Here is a 26054-nt window from a genome sequence, read left to right on the forward strand (position 1 = left end):
TCTAAGTATAAGAATGAATAAATGCGTTAAAAACATGTCTTATCGCATTTTTTAGATAAAATTTACAAAATCCAAGTGTCAGAGTGATTAAATTCTATATCAACATCCTTTTCTCGGATACATAGATTAAAATTGACAAAATCTAAGTGTTAGAGTGAATAATTTTTTTTATCTACATCCTTTGCCAGCTACATCGGATAAAATTGACAAAATCTAACTATCAGATTGATTAAATTCTATATCAACATCACTTTCTCGGGTAAATGGGATAAAATTGACAAAATCTAAGTATCAGAGTGAATAATTTATTTTTTTTTCCAACATCCTTTGCCAGATACATCGAATAAAATTGATAAAATATAAGTGTCAGAGTGAATAATTTTTTTTTATCAACATCCTTTGTCAGATACATCAAATAAAATTGACAAAATTTAAATTTCAGAATGAATAAATGCTCTAACAACATCCTTTATCGGATATGTCGGATAAAATTGACAAAATCTAAGTATCAGAGTGACTAAATTCTATATCAACATCCTTTTCTCGGATACATAGGATAAAATTGACAAATTCTAAGTGTTAGAGTGAATAATTTTTTCTTATCAACATCCTTTGCTAGATACATCGAATAAAATTAACAAAATCTAAGTATCAGAGTGAATAAATTCATTATCAACATCCTTTGTCGGTTATGTCAGATAAAATTGAAAAAATATAAGTATCAGAGTGAATAATTTTTTGTATCAACATCCTTTGCCAGATACATTGAATAAAATTGATTAAATATAAGTGTCAGAGAGAATAATTTTTTTTTTCAACATCCTTTGTCAAATACATCGGATAATATTGACAAAATCTAGATATCAGAATGAATAAATGCTTTAACAAAATCCTTTATCGGATATGTCTGATAAAATTAACAAAATCTAAGTATCAGAGTGACTAAATTCTATTTCAACATCCTTTTCTCGGATATATAGGATAAAATTGACAAATTTTAAGTGTTGGAGTGAATAAATTTTTTTTATCAACATCCTTTGTCTGATTTGTCGGATAAAATTGACAAACTCTAAGTATCAGAGTGAATAACTTTTTTATCAACATCCTCTGCCAGATACATCGGATAAAATTGATAAAATAGAAGTGTCAGAGTGAATAAGTTTTTTTTTATCAACATCCTTTGTCAGATACATCGAATAAAATGGACAAAATCTAAATATCAGAATGAATAAATGCTTTAACAACATCCTTTATCGGATATGTCAGATAAAATTGGTAAAATCTAAGTATCAGTGATTAAATTCTATTTCAAAATCCTTTTCTCAGATACATAGGATAAAATTGACAAAATCTATGTGCCAGAGTGAATAATTTTTTTTTCAACATCCTGTGCCAGTTACATCCGATAAAATTGACGAAATCTAAGTGTCAGAGTGATTAAATTCATTATCAACATCTGTTTCTCGGATACATGGGATAAAATTGACAAAATCTAAGTATCAGAGTGAATAAATGCTTTATCAACATCCTTTAAATGCATTATCAACATCATTTGTCGGATATATCGGATAAAATTGACAAATTCTAAGTATCAGATTGATTAAATTCTATATCAACATCCCTTTCTCGAATACATGGGGAAAAATTGACAGAATCTAAGTGTTAGACTGAATAAATTTTTTTTCATCAACATCCTTTGTCAGATACATCGAATAAAATTTGACAAAATCTGAATATCAGAGTGAATAAATGCTTTAATAACATCCTTTACCAGATATGTCGGATAAAACTGACAAAATCTAAGTATCAGAGTGATTAAATTCTATATCAACATCCTTTTCTCGGATACATAGGATAAAATTTACAAAATCTAAGTGTTAGAGTGAATAATTTTTTTTCAACATCCTTTGTCAGATACATTGGATAAAATTAACAATATCTAAGTGTCAGAGTGAATAAATACTTTATCAACATCCTTTATCGGATATGTCGGATAAAATTGAAAAAATCTAAGTATCAGAGTGATTAAAATTTAAATATCAGATTGATTAAATTCCATATCGACATCCATTTCTTGAATACATGGGATAAAATTGACAAAATCTAAGTATCAGAGTGAATAAATGCTTTATCAACATCCTTCAAATGCATTATCAACATCATTTGTCAGGAATATCGGATAAAATTGACACAATATAAGTATCAAATTGATTAACTTCTATATCGACATCCATTTCTCGAATACATGGGATAAAATTGAAAAAATCTAAGTGTCAGAGTGAATAAATTTTTTTCTATCAACATCTTTTGTCAGATACAACGAATATAATTAATAAAATCTAAATATCAGAGTAAATAAATGCTTTATCAGCATCCTTTGTCGGATATGTTTGATAAAATTGACAAAATCTAAGTGTCAGAGTGAATAATTTTTTTTTATCAACAGCTTTTGTCAGATACATCAAATATAATTGTCAAAATCTATATATCAGAGTGAATAAATGCTTTATCAGTATCCTTTGTTTGATATCCCGGATAAAAGCTAAGCATCAGAGTGATTAAATTCTATATCAACATCCTTTTCTCGGGTACATGGGGTAAAATTGACAAAATCTAAGTATCAGAGTGAATAATTTATTTTTTATCAACATCTTTTATCAGGTACAACGATTATAATTGACAAAATCTAAATATCAGAGTGAATAAATGCTTTATCAGCACCCTTTGTCGGATATGTTGAATAAAATTGACAAAATCTAAGGATCAGGGCGAATAAATGCTTTATTAGCATCCTTTGTCGGATATATCGGATAAAATTGACAAAATCTAAGTATTAGAGTGAATAATTTTTTTTATGAACTTCCTCTGTCAGATGCATGGGATAAACTTGACAAAATCTAAGCATCAGATTCAATAAATTCTTTATCAACATCTTTTGTAGAATATGTCGGATAAAGTTGAGAAAATCTAACTACCAGAGTGAATAAATTCATTATCAACATTATTTTTCGGGTATATCAGATAAAATTGACAAAATCTAAGTATCAGATTGAATAAATGCTTTATCAACATCCCTTTCTCTGATACAGGGGATAAAATTGACAAAATCTAAATACCGGAGTGAATAAATGCATTATCAACATCATCTGTCGGCTATATCTGATGAAATTGACAAATATCTAAGTATCAGATTGATTAAATTATGTATCAACATCCCTTTCTCGAATACATGGGATAAAATTGAGACAATCTAAGTATCAGAGTTATTAAATTCTATATCAACATCCCTTTCTCGGATACATGGGATAAAATTGACAAAATCTAAGTATCAGAGTGAATAAATGCTTTATCAACATCCCTTAAATCTATTATCAATATCACATGACAGATACATCAGATAAAATTGACAAAATCTAAGTACCAGAAACAATAAATTCGGTTTCAAAGTTTTTATCGGATACATCAGATAACAGTCATAAAATCCAAGTTCTATTCATTTTGACTTCATGCCTCGTTACGTTGATACTTAGATTTTGTCAATTTTATTCAACATATCTGACAAAGGGTGCTGATAAAGCATTTATTCACTCTGATATTTAGATTTTGTCTTAGATAGATTTTGTCTGATATTAGATTTTAGATTAGATAGAATTCAATAACTCTGATGCTTATATTTTATCCGGGATATCCGACAAAGGATGCTCATAAGGCATTTATTCACTCTGATACTTAGATTTTGACAATTATATTTGATGTATCTGACAAAAGCTGTTGATAAAAAAAATTATTCACTCTGACACTTAGATTTTGTCAATTATATCCAACATATCCAACAAAGGATGCTGATAAAGCATTTATTTACTCTGATATTTAGATTTTGTCAATTATATTCGTTGTATCTGACAAAAGATAATGATAGAAAAAAATTTATTCACTCTGACACTTAGCTTTTGTCAAAATTATCCAATGTATTCGAGAAATGGATGTTGATATAGCATTTAATCACTCTGATACTTAGATTTTGTCAATTTTATCCGACATATCCGGTAAAGTATGTTGTTAAAGCATTTATTCACTCCAATATTTAGATTTTGTCGAATTTTCCGATGTATCCGATGTAACTGGAAAAGGATGTTGATAAAGCATTTATTCACTCTGATACTTAAATTTTGTCAATTTTATCCCATCTATCCGAGAAACGGATGTTGATAATGAATTTATTCACTCTGACACTTAGATTTTGTCAATTTTATCGCATGTAACTGGCACAGGATGTTGGTAAAAAAAATTATTAACTCTGGCACATAGATTTTGTCAATTTTATCCTATGTATCTGAGAAAAGGATGTTGATATAGAATTTAATCACACTGATACTTAGATTTTACCAATTTTATCCGACATATCCGATAAAGGATGTTGTTAAAGCATTCATTCATTCTCATATTTAGATTTTGTCAATTTTATTCGATATATCTGACAAAGGATGTTGATAAAAAAAATTATTCACTCTGACACTTAAATTTTATCAATTTTAATCGATGTATCTGGCAAAGGATGTTCATAAAAAAGTTATTCACTCTGATACTTAGAGTTTGTAAATTTTATCCGACATATCCGACAAAGGATGTTGATAAAAAAAAATTCACTCTAACACTTAGAATTTGTCAATTTTATCCTTTGTATCTGAGAAAAGGATGTTGATATAGAATTTATTCACTCTGATACTTAGATTTTGTCAATTTTATCCGACATATCCGATAAAGGATGTTGTTAAAGCATTTATTCATTCTGATATTTAGATTTTGTCAATTTTATTCGATGTATCTGACAAAGGATGTTGATAAAAAAAACTTATTCACTCTGACACTTATATTTTATCAATTTTATTCAATGTATCTGGCAAAGGATGTTGATAAAAAAAAATATTCCCTCTGATACTTAGATTTTGTCAATTTTATCCGACATATCCGACAAAGGATGTTGATAATGAATTTATTCATTCTGAAATTTAGATTTTGTCAATTTTATCCGATGTATCTGGCAAAGGATGTGGATAAAAAAAATGTATTCGCTCTAACACTTAAAATTTGTCAATTTTATCCTATGTATCCGAGAAAACGATGTTGATATAGAATTTAGTCACTCTGATACTTAGATTTTATCAATTTTATCCGACATATCCGATAAAGGATGTTGTTAAAGCATTTATTCATTCTGAAATTTAGATTTTGTCAATTTTATTTGATGTATCTGACAAAGGATGTTGATAAAAAAAATATTATTCACTCTGACACTTATATTTTATCAATTTTATTCGATGTATCTGGCTAAGGATGTTGATAAAAATTAAATTATTCACTCTGATACTTGTATGTTGTCAAGTTTATCCCATGTACCCGAGAAAGGGGTGTTGATATAGAATTGAATCAATCTGGTACTAATATTTTTTCAATTTTATCTGATATATCCGCCAAATGATGTTGATAAAAACATTATTCAATCTAACACTTATATTTTGTCAATTTTAATCTATGTATCCGAGAAAAGGATGTTGGTATAAAATTTAATCACTCTGATATTTAGATTTCGTCAATTTTATCCGACATATCCGATAAAGGATGTTGTTAAAACATTTATTCATTCTGATATTTATATTTTGTCAATTTTATTCGATATATTTGGCAAAGGATGTTGATAAAAAATTATTCACTCTGACACTTATATTTTATCAATTTTATTCGATGTATCTGGCAAAGGATGTTGATAAAAATTTTTTCACTCTGATACTTAGATTTTGTCAATTTTATCCAACATATCCGACAAAGGATGCTGATAAAGCATTTATTCACTCTGATATTTAGTTTTTGTCAAGTATATTGGTTTTATTTGACAAAAGCTGTTGATAGAAAAAAATTTATTCATTTTGACAATTATCTTTGTTTAATTTTATCCCATGTATTCGAGAAATGTATGTTGATATAGAAGTTAATACAGCTTACGCTTATATTTTGTCAATTTTATCTGATATTCCCGACAAATGATGCCTGATAATACATTTAAAGGATGTTGATAAAGCATTTATTCACTCAGATACTTAGATTTTGTCAATTTTATCCCATGTATCCGAGAAAGGGATGTTGATATTGAATTTAATCACTGATATTTAGATTTTAATCACTCTGATACTTAGATTTTGTCAATTTTATCCGACATATCCGATAAAGGATGTTGATAAAGTATTTACTCACTCTGACACTTATATTTTGTCAATTTTATCCGTTATATCTGCCAATAGATGTTGATAAAGAAAAATTATTCACTCTAACACTTAGATTTTTTCAATTTTATCCTGTGTATTCAAGATAAGGAAGAAGTGAAGAAAAGGAATATCCGAGAAATGTTGATATTGAATTCAGCCAATCTGGCAATGAGATTTTGTCAATTTTATCCGACATATCCGGTAAACGATGTTGTTAAAGCATTTATTCACTCTGATATTTAGATTTTGTCAAATTTTAGTCGATGTATCTGACAAAGGATGTCGATAAAAAAAAATTTATTCACTCTAACACTAACAGATTCTGACAATTTTACCCCATGTATTCGAGAAAGGGATGTTGATATAGAATTTAATCAATCTGGTACTTAGATTTTGTCAATTTTATCCGATATAGCCGACAAATTATGTTGATAATGCATGTAAAGGATTTTGATAAAGCATTTATTCACTCTGATACTTAGATTTTCTCAATTTTATCCGATCTATCCGAGAAACAGATGTTGATAATGAATTTATTCACTCTGACACTTAGATTTCGTCAATTTTATCGGATGTAACTGGCACAGGATGTTTATAAAAAAATTTATTCACTCTGGCACATAGATTTTGTCAATTTTATCCTATGTATCTGAGAAAAGGATGTTGATATAGAATTTAATCACATCTGATACTTAGATTTTACCAATTTTATCCAACATATCCGATAAAGGATGTTGTTGAACCATTTATTCATTCTGATATTTAGATTTTGTCAATTTTATTCGATGCATCTGACAAACGATATTGATAAAAAAACTTATTCACTCTGACACTTAGATTTTGTCAATTTTATTCGATGTATCTGGCAAAGAATGTTCATAAAAAAAAATTATTCACTCTGATACTTAGAATTTGTCAATTTTATCCGACATATCCAACAACGGATGTTAATAAAAAAAAATTATTCACTCTAGCACTTAGAATTTGTCATTTTACTCTATTTATCCGAGAAAGGGATGTTGATAAAGAATATAGTCACTCTGATACTTAGATTTTGTCAATTTTATCCGACATATCCGATGAAGGATGTTATTAAAGCATTTATTCATTTTGATATTTAGATTTTGTCAATTTTTATTCGATTTATCTGGCAAAGGATGTTGATAAAAAAAATTATTCACTCTGATACTTAGATTTTGTCAGTTTTATCCAATATATCCGACAAAGGATGTTGATAATGAATTTGTTCATTCTGAAATTTAGATTTTGTCAATTTTATCCGATGTATCTGGCAAAGGATGTTGATAAAAAAATTTATTCACTCTAACACTTAGAATTTGTCAATTTTATCCTATGTATCCGAGAAAAGGATGTTGATATAGAGTTTAGTCGCAACGCGAAAGATTCGACCCTGATTAGCGTGCTCCTAGGTGATACTGCGGTGAGCTCAAAGCCATCTCTCACTTACCTTGGACTGCCGATCGCTTCAGATCTGCGGTCTACTCGTGAAGCACTGGTTGAGCATTTTTCAGAAAAGGCACGCAAAGCATACGGACTACTCCTACCCTGCAAACGTATGTATAACCGCCATATACTCGGAAGGCTTTATTCCGTGTTCGTTATCCCGCATGTTGTGTCACTCTCGCCGTGTTGGTCTATTTTCACCGAATCAGATAAGCGCTCAGTCCGTCGGGTTTACTATAAGTATGCAAAATATCTGTTAAGTGTTGCGCCATGGGAGAGAAATTCAAGAGTTTTGAAAAATTACAGCGTTGCGGACCCGACTACTGCAGCTACTGAGCGAATCGTCCGATTTTGGCGTTCGCTCAATCCTGATCATGATATGTACCGAGCTATCGTAGGCTAGTTTGATTACGAGTTTAGTATGCTGTATATAGATTGTTATTGAAGTCTTGTTGTTTCTCTTATTGCGTTTTCCTTTTCTCTTTTTTTTTCTTTTTTTCATTACTCCGTTGTGTAACCTTGTGTTATTTATGATGGGAAATAAAAACCATTCATTCATTCATTTATTCATTCTGAAATTTAGATTTTGTTAATTTTATTTGATGTATATGACAAAGGATGTTGATAAAAAAAATTATTCACTCTGACACTTATATTTTATCAATTTTATTCGATGTATCTGGCAAAGGATGTTGATAAAAATTATTCACTCTGATACTTAGATTTTGTCAATTTTATCCCATGTACCCGAGAAAGGGATGTTGATATAGAATTTAATCAATCTGATACTTAGATTTTGTCGATTTTATCTGATGTAGCTGGCAAAGGATGTTAATTAAAAAATACTTCACTCTAACACTTAGATTTTCTCAATTTTAATCTATGTATCCGAGAAAAGGATGTTGATATAGAATTTAATCACTCTTATACTTAGATTTTGTGAAATTGCTTTATTGTCTGTCTAGGAAGCGACTTCAATCGATAATAAATGTTAATAAAGAATTTGTTCCCATCTCTCCGAGAAACAGATGTTGAAAATGAATTTATTCACTCTGACACTTAGATTTTGTCAATTTTATCGGATGTAACTGGCACAGGATGTTGATAAAAAAAATTATTCACTCTGGCACATAGATTTTGTCAATTTTATCCTATGTATCTGAGAAAAGGATGTTGATATAGAATTTAATCACTCTGATACTTAGATTTTACTAATTTTATCCGACATATCCGATAAAGGATGTTGTTAAAGCATTTATTCATTCTGATATTTAGATTTTGTCAATTTTATTCGATGTATCTGGCAAAGGATGTTGATAAGAGATTATTCACTCTAATACTTAGATTTTGTCAATTTTATCCGACATATCCGACAAAGGATGCTGATAATGAATTTATTCCCTATGATACTTAGATTTTGTCAATTTTATCCGATGTATCTGGCAAAGGATGTTGATAAAAAAAAAATTATTCACTCTAACACTTAGAATTTGTCAATTTTATCCTATGTATCCGAGAAAAGGATGTTGATATAGAATTTAGTGATACTTAGTGATACTGATACTTAGATTTTGTCAATTTTATCCGATGTATCTGACAAAGGATGTTGATAAAAAAAAATTTATTCACTCTGACACTTAGATTTTTTCAATTTTATCCTATGTATCCGAGAAAAGGATGTTGATATAGAATTTAGTCACTGATACTTAGATTTTGTCAATTTTATCCGACATATCCTATAAAGGATGTTGTTAAAGCACCTATTCATTCTGAAATTTAGATTTGTCAATTTTATTTGATTTATCTGACAAAGGATGTTGATAAAAAAAATTTATTCACTCTGACACTTAGATTCTGTCAATTTTATTCGATGTATCTGACAAAAGATGTTTATAAAAAAATTTATTCACTCTAACACTTATATTTTGTCAATTTTTTCCTATGTATCCGAGAAATGGATGTTGATATAGAATTTAATCACTCTTATACTTAAAGTTTGTGAAATTGCTATATTGTCTGTCCAGGAAGCGATTTCAATCGATAATGAATGTTAATAAAGAATTTGTTCAATTTTTTTTCATAATTTCCTGAATTAAATTTCTGTATTGGGTATCCAAGAGGTGAATTCAAGAAAGAGTTTGTTACTTACTTACTTACTTACAATTTTTTCATAATGACATATCCGACAATAGATGTTGATAAAGAATTTATTCACTCTGATACTTAGATTTTGTCAATGTTATCCCATGTGTCCAACAATAGATGTATGCAAATTCCTGTTCTTACATATCCAATGTTTTGATATACATTCTAAACGTTTTATATGCTAGCATACTCTAAAAATAGTGAACAGATAACAATGTAATGCATAATATATTTTTAATGAAATAATGCTATGTAGACTATTAATACAAAATATATTATGATACATTATTAATATCAATGATCAACTTTGGACATTTTGAATCTGTTCCATAAAATAGTTCACAATGTTCTCTCTTGATATTGTAGATATTTTTTTCTCTTAGTTTGTAATAATTAGAAAAACCATTATTCCATTTGGAGTCATACAGAATATTTACTGGCGTCTCATCATCATGGTAAATACAAAATTCGTCGCTTGTATTATTTGGTTCATTGACTCTTTGATCAATGGCAGTAACGTTTGCTGGTACTTTATTTTAATTGATTCATCTTTATACTTAATAGTGATATTTTCTACCACTGACCTTTCGATTTTTCTGACAATTTCACTGTCTATTATAACATAATTTTTGCACAGGTAAAAGTTTCAACACGTAGACACGATATGGTTTATGATATTAGTAGAAGAGTAGGCCTTTCTTTTTTTGATCTTCCGTTGAATGCTAATACTCGAAAGCTGACGATAGGATGTATCAGTAGGTAATGTGTTACCTACAACAGTAGCAAGGAGTTGTCCTCCATCATCAACGATTATTTTTATGTTAGCATTCTCCTTGAGTGCAATCATCTCTGGAGATATCAATCTGGTATACACTCCAACATAATACTTGAATTTTTTCAGGAATCCAAAGAAATTTAATTCCTTACTGTCATGACAATGCATGCATACATTTCCAATAGTGCTACCACTTGTACTTATTTCATATTTGAAATACTTCTCCTTGTCGGCATTCAATGCTACAATAACATTGTCATGTGAACACACTTTATTAAAATGCTTCATCTTCACTTTTTTAAAGATATGACTTATGTGTTTATCGTTCCACTGCGTAAAAAAATACTGATTTAATACATGCAATAAACTAAGTAAGTTCGATAGCCGGCCATAGAGTACCAGTGGGAAATCCACATCGTGTCTCTGAGCAAGCATAGAGTACAATTGTTAGAGCCGTAAGCATATTTTGTCATTTTAAGATACGTAAAAAAAAGTCCAAAAATTTTTTTTAGTCCAATAAAAAAAAAGTGCTACTACAAACATTGTTTTTCTAATAGTAAAGGTCATGACTAACATGTCTATACCATTCTCATTTTGAGTTTGGAAAATATTAAATGTGATTTTTTTTTGTTTCAAGTGTTTCATCTCATTCGAAGACGTAAAAAAAAGTTGAAAAAAATATATCATGTTAAAAAAAATAATAAAAAAAGTAAAAAAAAAAATTCAAAAAAATTAAAAAAAAATGGCGGGAGGGGGCCAAAAAGTTGGAGGGGAGGGGGCGCCCTTCGAGTTTGGGGATAGGGGACCTTTGGGGGGTTGAGGTCTCTGGTGGTTAGGGTCGTTGGTGCTTATGATCCTTGATGGTTCGTACTCACATACACCTTACTACTTAATTTGCAAGGATTTCTAAGGTTTGTTTTGAATTTCATTATTAAAATTCTTTTCTTGCCATCTATATCTCTCTTAGTATCAACTTTTTAGTATACTATAACGTTAAACTCTATTTTAAATTGACAACACTGTTCAAACACCACTTGTGTATTATACAGAACACATCGAAGAAGTAAAGCTAGGTCAAGTCATAAGACCATTTTATCATCGTTAACCATTTCCATAGATTGATATTGTTCCAAATTTATAATAAATAAGCTATGATTTAACAACCCCGAGGGGTTACCTTAACTGATAATCCCCCATTCGCAAATGCTATATCCTTTTTTTGCAATTAGAGTTAGCTTTAGCAGCGACACATTCCTAACAAACTAGTCTTGACTAGAGACAATTGTCCAATAATCAGTTTAACCCTTTTTTCTCCACCTTCATACGATCCAATTTGTAAATGTTATCTAGCTCTGTTTTCCCCCCTATTATTCAATTAGTATCGTTCGTATAGTCCAATTCGCAAATGCTATACCCTTTTTTTTCTTGAAATTAGAGTTAGCTTTAGCAGCGATACATTCCTAACAAACTAGTCTTGACTAAAGGCAATTGTCCAATAATCAGTTTAACCCTTTTTTCTCCACAAGGAACATAAGGCAAGCAAATAGCACAGGAAGGAACATAAGGCAAGCAAATAGCACCGTAAGGAACATAAGGCAAGCAAATCCATAAGTAAATGCTCTGGAAAGGTACCAAGGAACATAAGGCAAGCAAATAGCACAGGAAGGAACATAAGGCAAGCAAATTCATTATAAGCATACTACTGATGGTATTTATTTAGTTGTCACTTTGAAAAAGATTTAATATTTTACAGTTATGAAGTATAAGAGGTTTCAAATATAATGGCCTTTGGTATTCAAAATTAAATTAAGAATATTGAATTAAAAATTTTGATTTGATTTTCTTAATCTTAGTTTTAATATTTTACTTTGAACAAACTACTTTGATCATGCGTTAATTTTTATAAACAATTGAGTCTAAAGACATTAAATATTTTGGTGCTTGATAACCAAGTTCAAAACTGTCGATATTGCTAAAAAATATCCGTCCAACGCTTCGGCATTGCTCAACAGAAGTCAATGCTGGGAGTTTATATCTTAGTTTTTGTAAGTAGGCTATTGTTTAGTGTATTTTTTGTAATTACTTACTTTTTTAATTTTTATATACTTTTACTTTAATTGACGTACTTTTTCCATTGCCTTTTGAAAATTGTTTGTCTCTTATAAGCTTCATTAAATAACAAAAAAACAAGTTTTTTCAACTGAAAGTAAGGAGCAGCATTAAAACTTAAAACGAATAGAAGGGGTCATTTTATCTACAAAGACATAATTATTGGGCCTTTCAACTATGCTGAACAAAAAAGCCATCCAAAAATTTTGATCGGACGATTTTGGGAAAAAAGTGGCATGGGAGGAGGCTTAGTTGCCCTCCAATTTTTTTTTGTCACTTAAAAACGGCACTAGAACTTTTCATTTCCGTTAGAATGAGCCCTCTCCCAACGTTCTAGGCCCACTGGGTCTATACGATCACCCCTGGTTAAAAAACACGAACTGTTTGATTACTCATCAAAATCCAAAAAGAGATCATTGAAATATTAATCGTTTTTTTGGCGTTACCAAAATATTGTATTCATAAAACTTTATAGTTTCACAAAATGTAATTAAACTAATAGAAAAGATTTCTGAAACAAAGTAAGGAACAAGTTTAAAACTTAAAAAAAATATAAATTACTCAGTGTATAAAAGAGACTGCCCCCTTCTCGACACCTTGCTGATTAAAAAAAGTTTTTAGTTGTTTGAAATTTTTTTCCAAGTACAAGTTTCCTTACGAAACTTGAAAAAAATCTAAACTTACAGTGAAGAGATAATAGCTATAGTAGAGATTTTTCCATTCACGGAAAGAATAATTTTTTCACATAGGTTTCAAACCTTTTCCTTGCTTTCAGTTTATAAGCTCTTTTTTATTTAATTTCTGATTGTTTTCCAAATCACACCCAGGCCTTACCGAGAAATAATTTGAGGTACCGGTCCCTTAAATCCCTGGACAGTTGCTTTTAAAATGTGGAAATCAATAATTATACGCTGTTAAGTGCCGTCCTACGTTTAAATTTGTAATTTCAATTTTGGATAAAATTTGAATATACTTAAAAAATTGGCGATGAATAGTAATTTTGGTGAAAAGTCCTTATTAATATTACTAATAAAGAATTTTGGTCGGATGAAAAGGACTATTATTGTTTGTATGGATGGAAATTCTGTGAGACTTTTGATCTTTTACATAACTGAAGCCATCACAATCTCTGCAATAGGATTTTCTTATTGGTAAATGCATTACATATATTTTTTTTAAATACATTGAAGTACTTCATAAAAATAGAAAAAGAAAAATATTACCATTTAAAATTGCTGAAAACTAAGTCCCTAGCAGTATTTGCCACCCCAAGGAAATTTCATGGCGGGGCTGATGATGATCTGCCTTGCATTTTCCACCTCTGTGCTAGTAGGTATGGGAATGTAACATATTAGCTGTATAGAGAAACATTCTAATTAATTCCTACTCCCTCCTTCCTCTATCAACGCTTATCTGAAGCCTCATGAAGAGTAAGCAGTTTGTCCATAAAGTTTTACTTTTGTTGGAATTTACCCTACCCCCCCCTAAAAAATGACTCACCCACCCCCTCCCTCATTAAAACTGATACGCAATTATAGATCACCAAACGTAGCCTAATTTCACTACAAATACAGGGAATCAACTTGGTTGAATCCAGCACTACCACCGTGTGGCATTACTTCTTTTACGACTTGGAAGCCTATAATATAGTTATTGATACTTTAATATCAATTAGCTTCTCAGAATTTTAAATCGATTGCAAATTCTTCCTCTTCGGGGTAAAATCGTAGTAATTTGGTGCCCTAAACCGCCTAAACTGTCACCCAACCACCACTGCTATTTTGGTGTCTGGCCCCCTCCCCCCCGGGAAAATTTTCTCCCGGCACCCTTGATACTGCTTGGTACCATAATACCTCTTGAAAAAAATACAGCTCTATCTCGCAGGTACCTAGGTAGGAGTGGCTAAGCCTCCTTCCACCAAATCTCAAGGTTTAATGCTCGTAATCAATAATTATTAACATGCTTGATATAATACACTTGTCTTCTTCGTTGTTTTTCTTGGCCTAAGGGAAAGCCCCTCTCAAATAAACTCCTTCACACATGTCTTCTGTTCCAGGGTAAATTTACACAGATCTTATCCATGTCTCCAAGGCTTATCCCGTGGTGGGGGGCTATGAGGTTTTAGCCCCCCCCCTTAATTGTTTATCTGTTTATGCGTTTTTAGTTCCCCCCCCCAAAAAAAAAATCCTGGATACGCTATTGCATGTCCCCCTACAGACAAGAAGGCTTGTTGCCTAGACAAACACCTTAAAACAGCGCTGACTATCCTTCTGACAAGCAGCAGCAATTCATATAATTCAGTAATTACTCAATAACTAAAACTAACGGAGGCTAATTGGCTAAAAATAAGCGTCAAAATCAGATTAAGTTCTTGAAGACTATGATATTTACAAGAAATAACAACGACCTTAGCATTTGGGGAGTCAAGACCAAACCCACTCTTTCATGTTCTGCCAGCTTTGGGATTGACGAAATTTTGTAAAGCCAAATTGTTAATCAAGGATAATCGCGACTCCAAGTCAAGTCTCAAGAACTGACAGTCTAAATTTTTTTATTATACTTTGCCTTAGCTTACGATAAGCATTTTACAATATTGCTGACGAAACGCTCATTAAATCTCTGATTCATTTGTTTACAGGCACACACGAAGAAACTTTTTCAAGGGAGCGGGGTCAAATATTTCAAAATAAGTGATTTATTAGTATAAATTGTTGGTTTTTTTTTTGGGGGGGGGGGGCAATCAAAAAAGATCACAAGATGTCAAGGAGGATGGGCCTCTACTACCCTCCCCTCTCTCTTTTTTTAAACCCCCTTAGAAAAAAGTTATTGAGGGGTCACGTGGTTTGGCATCTAACTAGCTCCAGTTTAACACACTAGGGCTAGTTGGTTAATAATCATTCAAGATGATTTTCATCCTAGTATCCTACCACCACTTAAAACTACAAACCACACTTACCACCATTGCTAAATGCTCATTCCAGCTATGATTAACTTTCTTTTGACTTCAACTGGTTAGAACATAAAATTAACTAGCTCTAATAAGTAAGATTCACTAACCTTTATATTTTCATGATGTATCATTTCCTTGCGATGTAATTGGCCAATCACAGATCCGGCAAGAAAAATCCTAGACAAGCGCCTTGAACTGAGATGGAACAGTGTTGCTGTAGCAGGCCTTCTGAGAAAAACCATTTATATACCACGAGTATAGAACTAATTATGTATATAATAATGATGATCATTCGCCATGTGTAATATGTTGGATTAGAGGAACATTTTGACTGAGAGTATAATTTTGAAACATATTAAAAAGTGTAATAAATATTTGTATGCGCGAGAAAAATTGTAATGCTCAGCAAGAGGAATCCTTTTCGTAATATGGCACGAGGACAAAAGATGGGGAATCGGACCTTGAGAGAATTGAAATCTGAATCCAAGGGAGACAGTGAATTCAAATCCTCTTTTCTTATGTAGGATTTGAAGTTATACTTGAATCACAAGTTTAGGCCTACAGACGAAATTGACAAATGGTTGAACTTAATATTAAATAAGAGGAAAATGGAAATGTATGCCTACTTGAAAATTAACCTTACAATAAAAATGAAAAGGATAGTAAGCAAATCGCCAACAAGTAGAACTTCCTGTCAAATTTCCACTTATTGTTTGACTATAACACCCTTTGTAAAGGTGTGTTTTCATTGTTATAACACATTTTTTTTTTAGCACTAAGTTCTCCCCAAGACTGTATCCAGGAGGGGGGGGTAGGTGTTTTGAACCTCCTCTCTACGAAATGTTTGTCCAACTCGTAAAAAACGTAAGAAAAATGAATAGGCTATAAACAAATTTTTGATGCATTTTTTAAAGTTTCTTTTTGTACCCCCCCCCCGAAAAAATATCTTTTCTACCCCCCCCCTCCCTCCGAAATTTTTTTTTGATACGGCCCTGATTCTTCCCAACAAATACTTTTCGCGAATTAGCCAAAAAAAAATCCTAAGAGAGATGGTGGATTTTCAAACAGTTCGTGGTAACGAATAATGGTTGCAGCGGTAGCTGCAACCTAGTAAAGAGCGAAACACAGCCCATAGTAATCAAAAGTTGAAAAACACGTTTAAAAAAAATTGCCTTATGACATTGAATCAGGAATGGTAACTATTAATACGGTTAATCTTAAAAGTAAATGTTTATTGCGAAAAGAAATTTATGGCGATTTCGAAAAAGAGCCCAAAACCCATTGAAAATGGCGTCAGATCAAAATGAAAAGTGTACCATTAGAATAAGAATGGTCCAAAACCTTTTAAGGACAATTACAGTCCCCCATCTTGAAAACCAAGGAAAATCACTTTTTTGCATGGGTAGCACTGATGTGTCTGCTTTTCTGTCTTTTTTTTTTCACTAGGACTAGCAATTGACAAGAACATCATAGAGATGTTTAATGGCTCATTCGAATGGAAATTAAAATTGCTAATATCCTTTTTAAGTGACAAAAAGATTGGAGTGCTATAGTCCCTGGGTAAGGGCTGTATGTGGTATCGGGTGTATCGATATCGCGCATACCGGTATCCGGCGTATTGGTATTGCATGTATCGTATCGGGAATATCGGTATCCGTTGTTTTTTTTTCAGCCATTTTGTAGGCTCATTTTTTAAAGCAGGTCCCGGGAACGTATCATGATTGCAGCGGTAGCTGCATCCTAGTAAAGAGCGAACAACAGTCCATAGTAACCATAAGTTGAAAAACATGTTTTGAAAAAAAACTGCCTGGCGAAAAAAAATTGCGATCTGACACTGCCTCAGAAATGGTAACTATTATTTCGGTTTTTCTTAAAAGTAAAAGTTTATTACGAGAAGAAATTTTTGGTGATTTCGAAAAAAGGCCTGAAACCCCTCTAAAAATGTGTCATATCAAAATGAAAAGTGTACCATTGGGAATCAGTATGGTCGATAATATTTTATAGGGAAATTATAACCACCCTCCTTGAACCACGAGGAAAATCACTGTTTTGCATCGGTAGCACTGATCTGTCTCTCTCTTTTTTTTTTTTTTTTCTTTTTTTTTTCCAGCAGGTCTAGCGGGCTACCAGAACATCATAGAGAGATGCTTAATAGCTCATTCAAAAGCTATTTCGCATATCTACGTGCTTTCTATGAATTCCGCCATCTCCAAGTGCCATACGTCACTAAAATGGCACTTTTTGTGCCATTTCTCAAGGGGTGGCACTAGCAGGCTGCCAGAACTTCGTAGACAGATTTTTTTTTTTTTTTTTATAACTCATATAAAAGACATTGCTCATATCTACGTCCTTCCTATAAATTCCACCATCAGCAAATTCTAAATGGCACTAAAAACGTGACTTCTGGTGCCATTTCTCAAGTGGAAAAGCTCGGACTAGTGGGCTACCAGAACTTTTATGAGTTATGTTTAATGGCTTATTTGAAAGCTATTCCTCATATGATAGTAGCTAATTCAAAATGGGAATGATGAATTGTTGGAAATTTGGTGTTCTTATATGGCATAAGAAATATTGTATTCTAGGAAGTATTTTTAGTGCTAATTGCTAAACGCCTAATTATGACTACTTTGCACAAATTCTCCCAGCATGGTTGCAGCGGCAGCTGCAAACTAGTAAAGAACGAACCATAGCCCATAGTAACCAACAGTTAAAAAACGCGTTTAGAAAAAAATCACCTGGTAAAAAAAACTGCCTGGTAAAAAAAAATTTATTCAGGAATGGTAACTACGAGTATTATTTCAGTTCTTCTTAAAAGTAAAAGTTTCTTGCGAAAATGAATTTATGGTGATTTTTGGAGAAACTAAATTTCAGCTGGGAGGGGGGCAAACTGGGATCATGAGGAAAACTGAGTTCAGAGAAGAGAAGTTGCCCCCTGTGCCCCTTAGCTAATTACGCCCCTGAGCGCAACCCCTTGCCACTAAGTGATTAGAGAAGTGTAGGCATGTGGTTCTGAAACCACTCAAAGTTGTATATTAAAAGAAGGATTACTTATTTTTATACTTACTCATTCAAATTTTTTACTTGACAATTCCATCATAATATTCTCTCCATACGTAAGATTGTGCATCCAAAGAGGAAGAAAGACAAAAGAAAATAGTTCTGTAGGAGAATTCAGTTAATTCTTCCTAAAATTTGTGAAATGAAAATAAACTCAGTTTGTAATATCATTTACCTTAGATACACAAGAAATGATGGTTTTATAGGAGTGTTGACTCTAAATTAAAGTTTAATCAAAACGAGCATAGATTAATTTAAAAAAACAAAGCTTTTCCGGGGGAAGTAAAGAGTGCAGTTGAAACTTAAAACGAACAAAAATTATTACTTCGGAGCCTTCTAACATATATCATTAAAACTTATGCATATAAATCAACTGGCGATATTTCCCTATGTTTGTAGGATTACGGAAAGCTAGCGCTTTACTGAAAACACATGAGCCAAGTATGAAAATAAGAATATCGATTTAGGAGTCAAAAGTGAATACGTAGCCTCACAACAACAAACTAATGTGTAACGCTTTCCATAGTCCTACATGAGCTGTGATATCAGTAACTTTCAGTAAACAATTAAAATTATCTTAAAAACTTAAGCATAAAAGTAACAAGTTCAAAGTCCTTACACTGCATATCAAATAATGGATTGATTTATCAGGTAACATCTTGGCCTCACCTAGTATTACTCGAAATGAAGAACATATCAACCGTAATGTGAACTTGAGAAATCCAGTTATTTCTCCGTATAAAACGGAGGACTTTAAGCTTTTGATACAAATTCTAAAGCGAGTTTGTAGTCCTAATCTAATAAGATTCCTTCACTTTGAACTTGTCAGCAAAATAATAATGAAATGTCCTTTAAAGATCCAAAACGACAGTCAATCATTGAACTGAGCTCATTGTGCAGAAGTGATGCCAAATTAAACGAAAAAAATAAATAAAACAACAATCTAAAAATACTTTACTTTTATACTATTAAAAGTGTCCTTAAAAGGTTAACTTTTACCGATTCAAATCTCCTATATTGTTTTGTGTTTTCAGTAAAGCGCTAGTTTTCTGTAATCCTAATGTTTTCTGTAATATGCATTGTGTATACAGTGATACACAAATGCATATTAGCGTATTGTATATCAGCTATTATGGAGGGGGACATGGGTCATTGTGCACTCTTGCACAATGACCCATGTAAGTGGGCCAACTTTTTCTCCATCCCATAATATTTTCTCATAGTTTCAGACTAAGGGTATTAATATGAACATTGAAGCAAAATTGAGTTTGAATCCCTCTCCCCATGAATTTTATGTCAATTAAGTCACTGGGTTAAGGCTTTAATCCACCGTAGGCAAGTATTATAATTGACAAAAGCCGCAGAGAATCCCAGCAAAATCCAGAAGACTTGTAAAAACGGTTCGAAAGCTTCGAAAGTCCCCAAATTAGTAAATAAAAAGCTCATCCCAAAAAGACCTAAAAATATTCCTCTTAGGAGGGGTATTTGTAAAGTACAAAAACAGAGGACATTGGTTGGTTTCCGATTCATTTTGAAACATCTGAGAAACAGGTCATTCGAAAAATTATTTAAAGTAACGTATTATTTCGGTGAAAGATGCATAAATAAGACATGTTCTATTCTTGAATTGAATGAATTATTAAAATCCACTAAGGCCAGTGCCTCTTTTTCGCTTTACTGAAAACAATTTTTAGCAGTGTGGTTCTTATTTGCTAAATCATCAATAGCAACAACAAAGAAAGAAAGGAAATCACCATAATAACCAAGAAAAATATAAAGAACTAACGAGAGTAGACTAACGGTTGAATATATAATGATATTCATTCCTGGAAGTCTCAGCAATTTTGGATTTAGTAAGGTCAAAATGTTAAACAAAATAACGTTTACAACATTTTTTTCCAATATCTCTGACCTTTAGAAGGTTTAGGTGGCATCAGCCTAACTTAGGAAATTTCTGTTCGTTTTAGGTTTGACTTGATTATTCACTGTAATTTACGTTTTTTTTTATCCCTTTCAGTCGTTGACAGTGATCTCTTTACTTTTTTTGAAAAACTTCTTTTTTTTGAAAGTTTTTTAAGTTCAGATATATTCATTTTAAATTGAATTTTTTAATTATTGGTAAACAAAATGGGTATTTGTAAAGTTTTACTAGGTTTTTCCGCTTTAAGAATTAAGATTTTGGTTTGCTACTTACATTTTGGACACAATTTGGCAATACAATTGAAAAATAGTTTAACTCTTTTAATTAAATTTTTGATGGATGGAGAGTGGGAATATTATTCAAATAAAGGGATTGCAAACCTGCATAGTTTTCGAACAGTTTCAAGTTACAAACTCGAATATAGACGAATATTATTTGACCATTTTATTGAGGGATTGTCTATGGATAGTTTTAGATACCCATTTGACTGAACACATGTCAATAAACAAACTGTATGAAAAAAGTGGTTCAATCCCACTTTCAAGGGCTATAATGAAAGAAAAGCTGAGATGAGTGGATACAAGCTAAGAGAGATATTTACTTTTTAAGGATGAAGGATGAGAGATAGCCAAAGATTGCTCTTTTTGTCCATCCATATGAGGCCAAACGAAAAGCAGATCGTCCTCGCATGGGCTGGGAAGAGGTCATAAGCAGGGATTTGAAGAAAATTGGAACTTTTAGGGAGAGGCTTAAGAGTGAAGGTTTGGATGGTGCACAGCCGTGTTGGCCTCATAAGGCTTGATACTGCATAGAGTTGTTAGTGGTAATAGCTGTAGTAGTATTCCATTTTAAGAATCTTTTTGCATTGTATTTTGTTTTAACTGCTTCGCTTGCTTAAATAAATGTATTTTCTGCTCATTTATTGAAAAGACTTCTGTTTTGTTTGCTTTAAAAATAAAATGAAAAATAAGTCGTCAAGAATGAATGCAACGAATATTCGTTTCCAGTTGAGGTTCCCTTGGTCCTGAAACAATAACTGATTTGTTTTCATGTTCTGAAATTTTAAACTGACCAGTATAAAGAAGGAATATTTTGCACAAACAATAGAAACAACTTTACTTTTCTACAAAAACTTATTTTCATTAAAAGACCTCCCTTGTTCCCCCAAAGTCAAAATAAAAAATTTACTTGATTACTTCGTCCAATTTTCCCTTAAAATACAGCTGGGTCCTTTAAGCGGTAAATTTTTAACCTTAGTTGTACCTGAGATATTTGAGACACGTCTTATCAACGACCTGGATACATACATTGTCTTTTGATATAGCGAAAATGCTCAAGATTTCCATCAATTTCCGCTGAATTTTAAACTTAAGACCTTAAGCCGATTCCAAGATATTGCAGATTTGTCATTTTGACAACCTGAATACACTTAAAGCATTTTTATTTAGTTCTATATTCCCCATAACATTCCCTGAAAGTTTGACTTACTACCTTTGGCTGTTCCTGAGATATTGCAGATACACCATTTTAACAACTTAAATCTAACAGACTATCTATTGTTTTTTTTTCTTATTACTTCAACACACCCCTCCACATTATCTGTAAGTTTCAAGTTATTACTCTTGAGTATTTTTGAAATATTGCAGCTCCGCCCATTTGACAACCTGGATGCATATTCTGCCTCTTGATTCAGTTAAACATGCCCTGGAAGTTTGAATTTAATATGCCTAGCCATTCTTGATATATTGTCGGTATGCTCTTTTGACAACGTAGATGCACCTAGTGTCTTTTGATTTAGATCAATATCCACCTCAGCTTTCCCTGAAAGTTCCAACTTAATTTCCTTAGCCGTTTGTACGATTTTCCAAATACAATTTTTGGACAACCTGGAGGGACACAGCACGTTTTGATTTAGTTCAAAACTTTCTAAAATTCCTTAAAAATTTCAACTTAATAACATTAGCTGTTTCTGAGGTATTGCAGATAAGCTCTTTTGATAACACTGATGCACGGTGTCTTTTGATTTAGTTTTGAATTCCACCCCTCTCCCAAACATGCCCTGGAAGCTTCAACTTAACAGCCCTTAGCCGTTCCTGAGAGCCGTACACCCAGGATCGAACATGCCCCTTTTTCCATTATGGAATCTATGCGTGAACAAATTTTAACTTACGACCATTATTTACGACCCTTTGTAACATTCTACCTTGAAATTAGTGCTTTATTTTGCTTGTGTTTGCTATTTAATTGCTTGCTTTGCTTTTACTTATTTGTACTTATTTGCAGGTTGTGTCCGGTTTTTTTTAATTACACGCTTGAGTCTGCTTATCTGCGTTTGTTAGCTACGCTTGTTGCTTGGTGTCGGAATAGACGGACATTGACACCGCCATTCATTATCCAGAGTTGAATTGGGAATCAGACAATCCTAGAGAAGCATGGATCAGATTCAAGAGCCACGCACAGACTATGTTCGATGGTCCTCTCACTGGAAAGTCGGAGAAAGTGCAGTGTGCATACCCTTTAATCTGGCTGGGAGAAAAAGGCCGTTACATATTCAGCACCTGGACATTAGGTGATGCAGAAAACAAAAGATCGATGTGTACCTGCAGAAATTTGATGACTATTTCAGCCCAAAAGCTAACCTGATCTTTTCTCAGTATGTGTCCCATAAGCGTAATAAAAAAGACGGCGAGACCATTGAACAATATATTACCGAATCCAAGATTCTTGTGCGTGACTGTTCCTATGCAGCTGATACCAAGGAAGAAATAGTACGTGACAGACCCTTATGCGGAACGAACAATCAGAGGATCAGGGAAAAACTTCTTCAGTCAGGATCAGAGCTGACAGTAGCTGAAGCTATCAAAATAGTCAGAACATACACTGAAACCCAGGCACAACTGAGAATAATGCCTGCCGAGGGCATCATGAACAACCCAGTAATCAAACAAGAAGTTGATGCAATTAAGAAAAACCCGAACTCACGCATCCAGAAAGCATCCAAACCTGATTGCTATTTCTGTGGTGGTGAATATTCAGTGAGTCACAACTGCCCTGCTAGGGGAAAAGCCTGTAGTAAATATGTGGCAAACAAAATCATTTTGCTAGAGTTTGTCACAGTGCGAAGAAAAGTGCCAATGTTATTGAATCTACACATCAGACTACAGATGATGAACTCTTTATTCATGAAATCTCAGCAGACAATGGATATGATCTACCATATGCAAGCATAAGAATCGGTGGACAGATTAATGTCCAATTCAAGATTGACACTGGGGCACAAGCCAATATAATTCCAAAGCACTTTGTCGACAAGCTGAAATTACAGCCAAAAATATACCCAACTAATTATGTCCTTACTAGTTACTGTGGTCAAAAGATTCCAGTAACTGGCACTTACAGATTGAAGTGTGACTACAAGGACCGTAGTCAAAGCTTGCTTGAATTCTTTGCTGTGCAGTCTGCTCCATCTCCAATACTGGGTTATGCTGCAAGACAGCAGCCGAACCTTGTCAAACTAGTCATCAGCCTTCAGAGTAATCCAGTATATACAAACCAATTCTTTGATGAATTTTCAGAGTTGTTCAAAGGAGTGGGTAAAATCGAAGGGACTTGCAAAATAGTCCTTCGAGAAGGAACTGAACCATCAGTGCAGCCTGCAAGACAGATTCTCCTTGTACTTCAAACGCAATTCAAGCAAGAGCTTGATCGCATGAAAAGTCTAGGCATAATTGAGAAAGTCACCCACTCATCCGACTGGGTTAACTCTGTAGTTGTTGTGGAAAAGCAGATGGGAGCCTTAGAGTTTGTATTGAGCCCCATGACGAGGAACAAGGCGATCAAGAGGTCGCATCGCCCGATGCCGACATTTGATGAAGTGATCCAGAAGCACCAGGGTGCAAAATACTTCTGAAACTTGATGCTCGACACGGTTATTGGTCTTTATGTCTGGACTACGAGTCATCTGAGTTAACGACTTTCAATGCTCACTTTGATCGATACAAATTCAAGCGAATGCCATTTGGCCTTATATCAGCTCAAGATGAATTTCAGCGACATATGGAAGAAGTTTTCGCAGGATTGGCTGATTTTTCTGTTATAAGTGACGACATGTTCATTTCAGGCAAATCAGAAGAGGAACACGACGTCAATCTTCGAAAGACGCTGCAGAGGGCAAAAAAGAAGGGAGTGAAAATGAACAAGGAAACGTGCATCCTGAAAGCTACATCCACCCCTTATTTTGGCCAAAGCTTATCTGGTGAGGGCACCCACCTGGGTCCAAATAAGGTCAAGGCTATCCATAAAATGCCTTTGCAAAAATAACGGAAACAACTGCAGACCCTTCTTGAAATGCTCAATTACCTGTCCTAGTACATTCCAACCCTGTCTACCCAAAACGTGCAGTTGAGATCGTTGCAGAAGCAAAAGGTGTTCATTTGGACCCCTGACCACAAGCAGGTTCTTCAGCAACTAAAAGAGTGCATCTGCGGAAGAGTAGCTTTCTTTGATCCGACTTGCAGTAACATTGAGCTGTAAGTAGATGCATCAAAATCTGGGTTTGGTGAAATTCTGCTTTAGAACAGCAGTTTTGTGTCATATGCGTCAAGACCACTAACAGACACTGAACAGAACTATTCCCAAATAGGGAAAGAACTGTATGCGATCGTTTTTGGATGCCGTCACTACCACCAGTATTTGTATGGTCGACAGTTCAAAATAGTAGCCGCCCACAAGCCACTTGAAACACTGATGGATCGCCCAATCATTAAGTCCTCATTTGGGCTCTAGAGAATGCTACTGCAGATACAACCCTATAATTATTCCATAACCTACAGACCTAGCAAGGATATTCCTGTCCCAGACGCCCTCTCACGGCTTCAGATTCGATCACAAGAGGACCCCCTTCTTGAAAGAGATCGATTGCTATGTCCATTCGGTCATGAAGCTGAACATGAAGTGAACTGAAGGATGAAACGGCCAAAGACGAACAACTTAAAGCTCTTCAGAGAATCATACAAGAGTGTTGGCCAGAAACAAGAAGCCTAATACCGGCTGACATTAGCGATTTTTGGCAGGTCGGACATGATAAGACCGGCATAGATGGAATAGTTCTTAAGAACGATCGTCTGGCCGTTCCAAGAAGAATGCAGAATACAATTCTGAAGAGCATCCATGCATCACACCTGGGCATAGAGAAAACTAAACAGAGAGCCCGATCTGTTATCTACTGGCCTGGGTTGAGTCAATCCGTCAACTATACATCCAGAAATGCAATGCTTGTCACACCTATCAGAAAATGAGTGCTAAGGAACCGCTCCTTCAGCATCAGATACCCCAATACCCATGGTAACACTTGGGTATTGATCTGGTCTACCT

At 33.2% G+C, this 26054-nt stretch overlaps 1 protein-coding gene across 1 annotated transcript in view; it reads right to left on the reverse strand.

Annotated features, from left to right (window-relative positions):
* The window catches only part of mav (TGF-beta domain-containing family member maverick), a 66627-nt gene extending 50892 nt beyond the window's left edge, over positions 1-15735 (reverse strand). Inside the window, exon 1 of the mRNA XM_089095681.1 lies at positions 15710-15735. The gene's annotated coding sequence lies outside the window, so the exon portion shown is untranslated. The remainder of the gene's footprint in view (positions 1-15709) is intronic.
* Positions 15736-26054: the final 10319 nt, after the last annotated feature.

The sequence above is a fragment of the Artemia sp. Qi Xiang Cuo genome, chromosome 1, assembly GCF_049724085.1.
Source record: "Artemia sp. Qi Xiang Cuo chromosome 1, ASM4972408v1, whole genome shotgun sequence".
Classification (NCBI taxonomy): Eukaryota; Metazoa; Arthropoda; class Branchiopoda; order Anostraca; family Artemiidae; genus Artemia; species Artemia sp. Qi Xiang Cuo.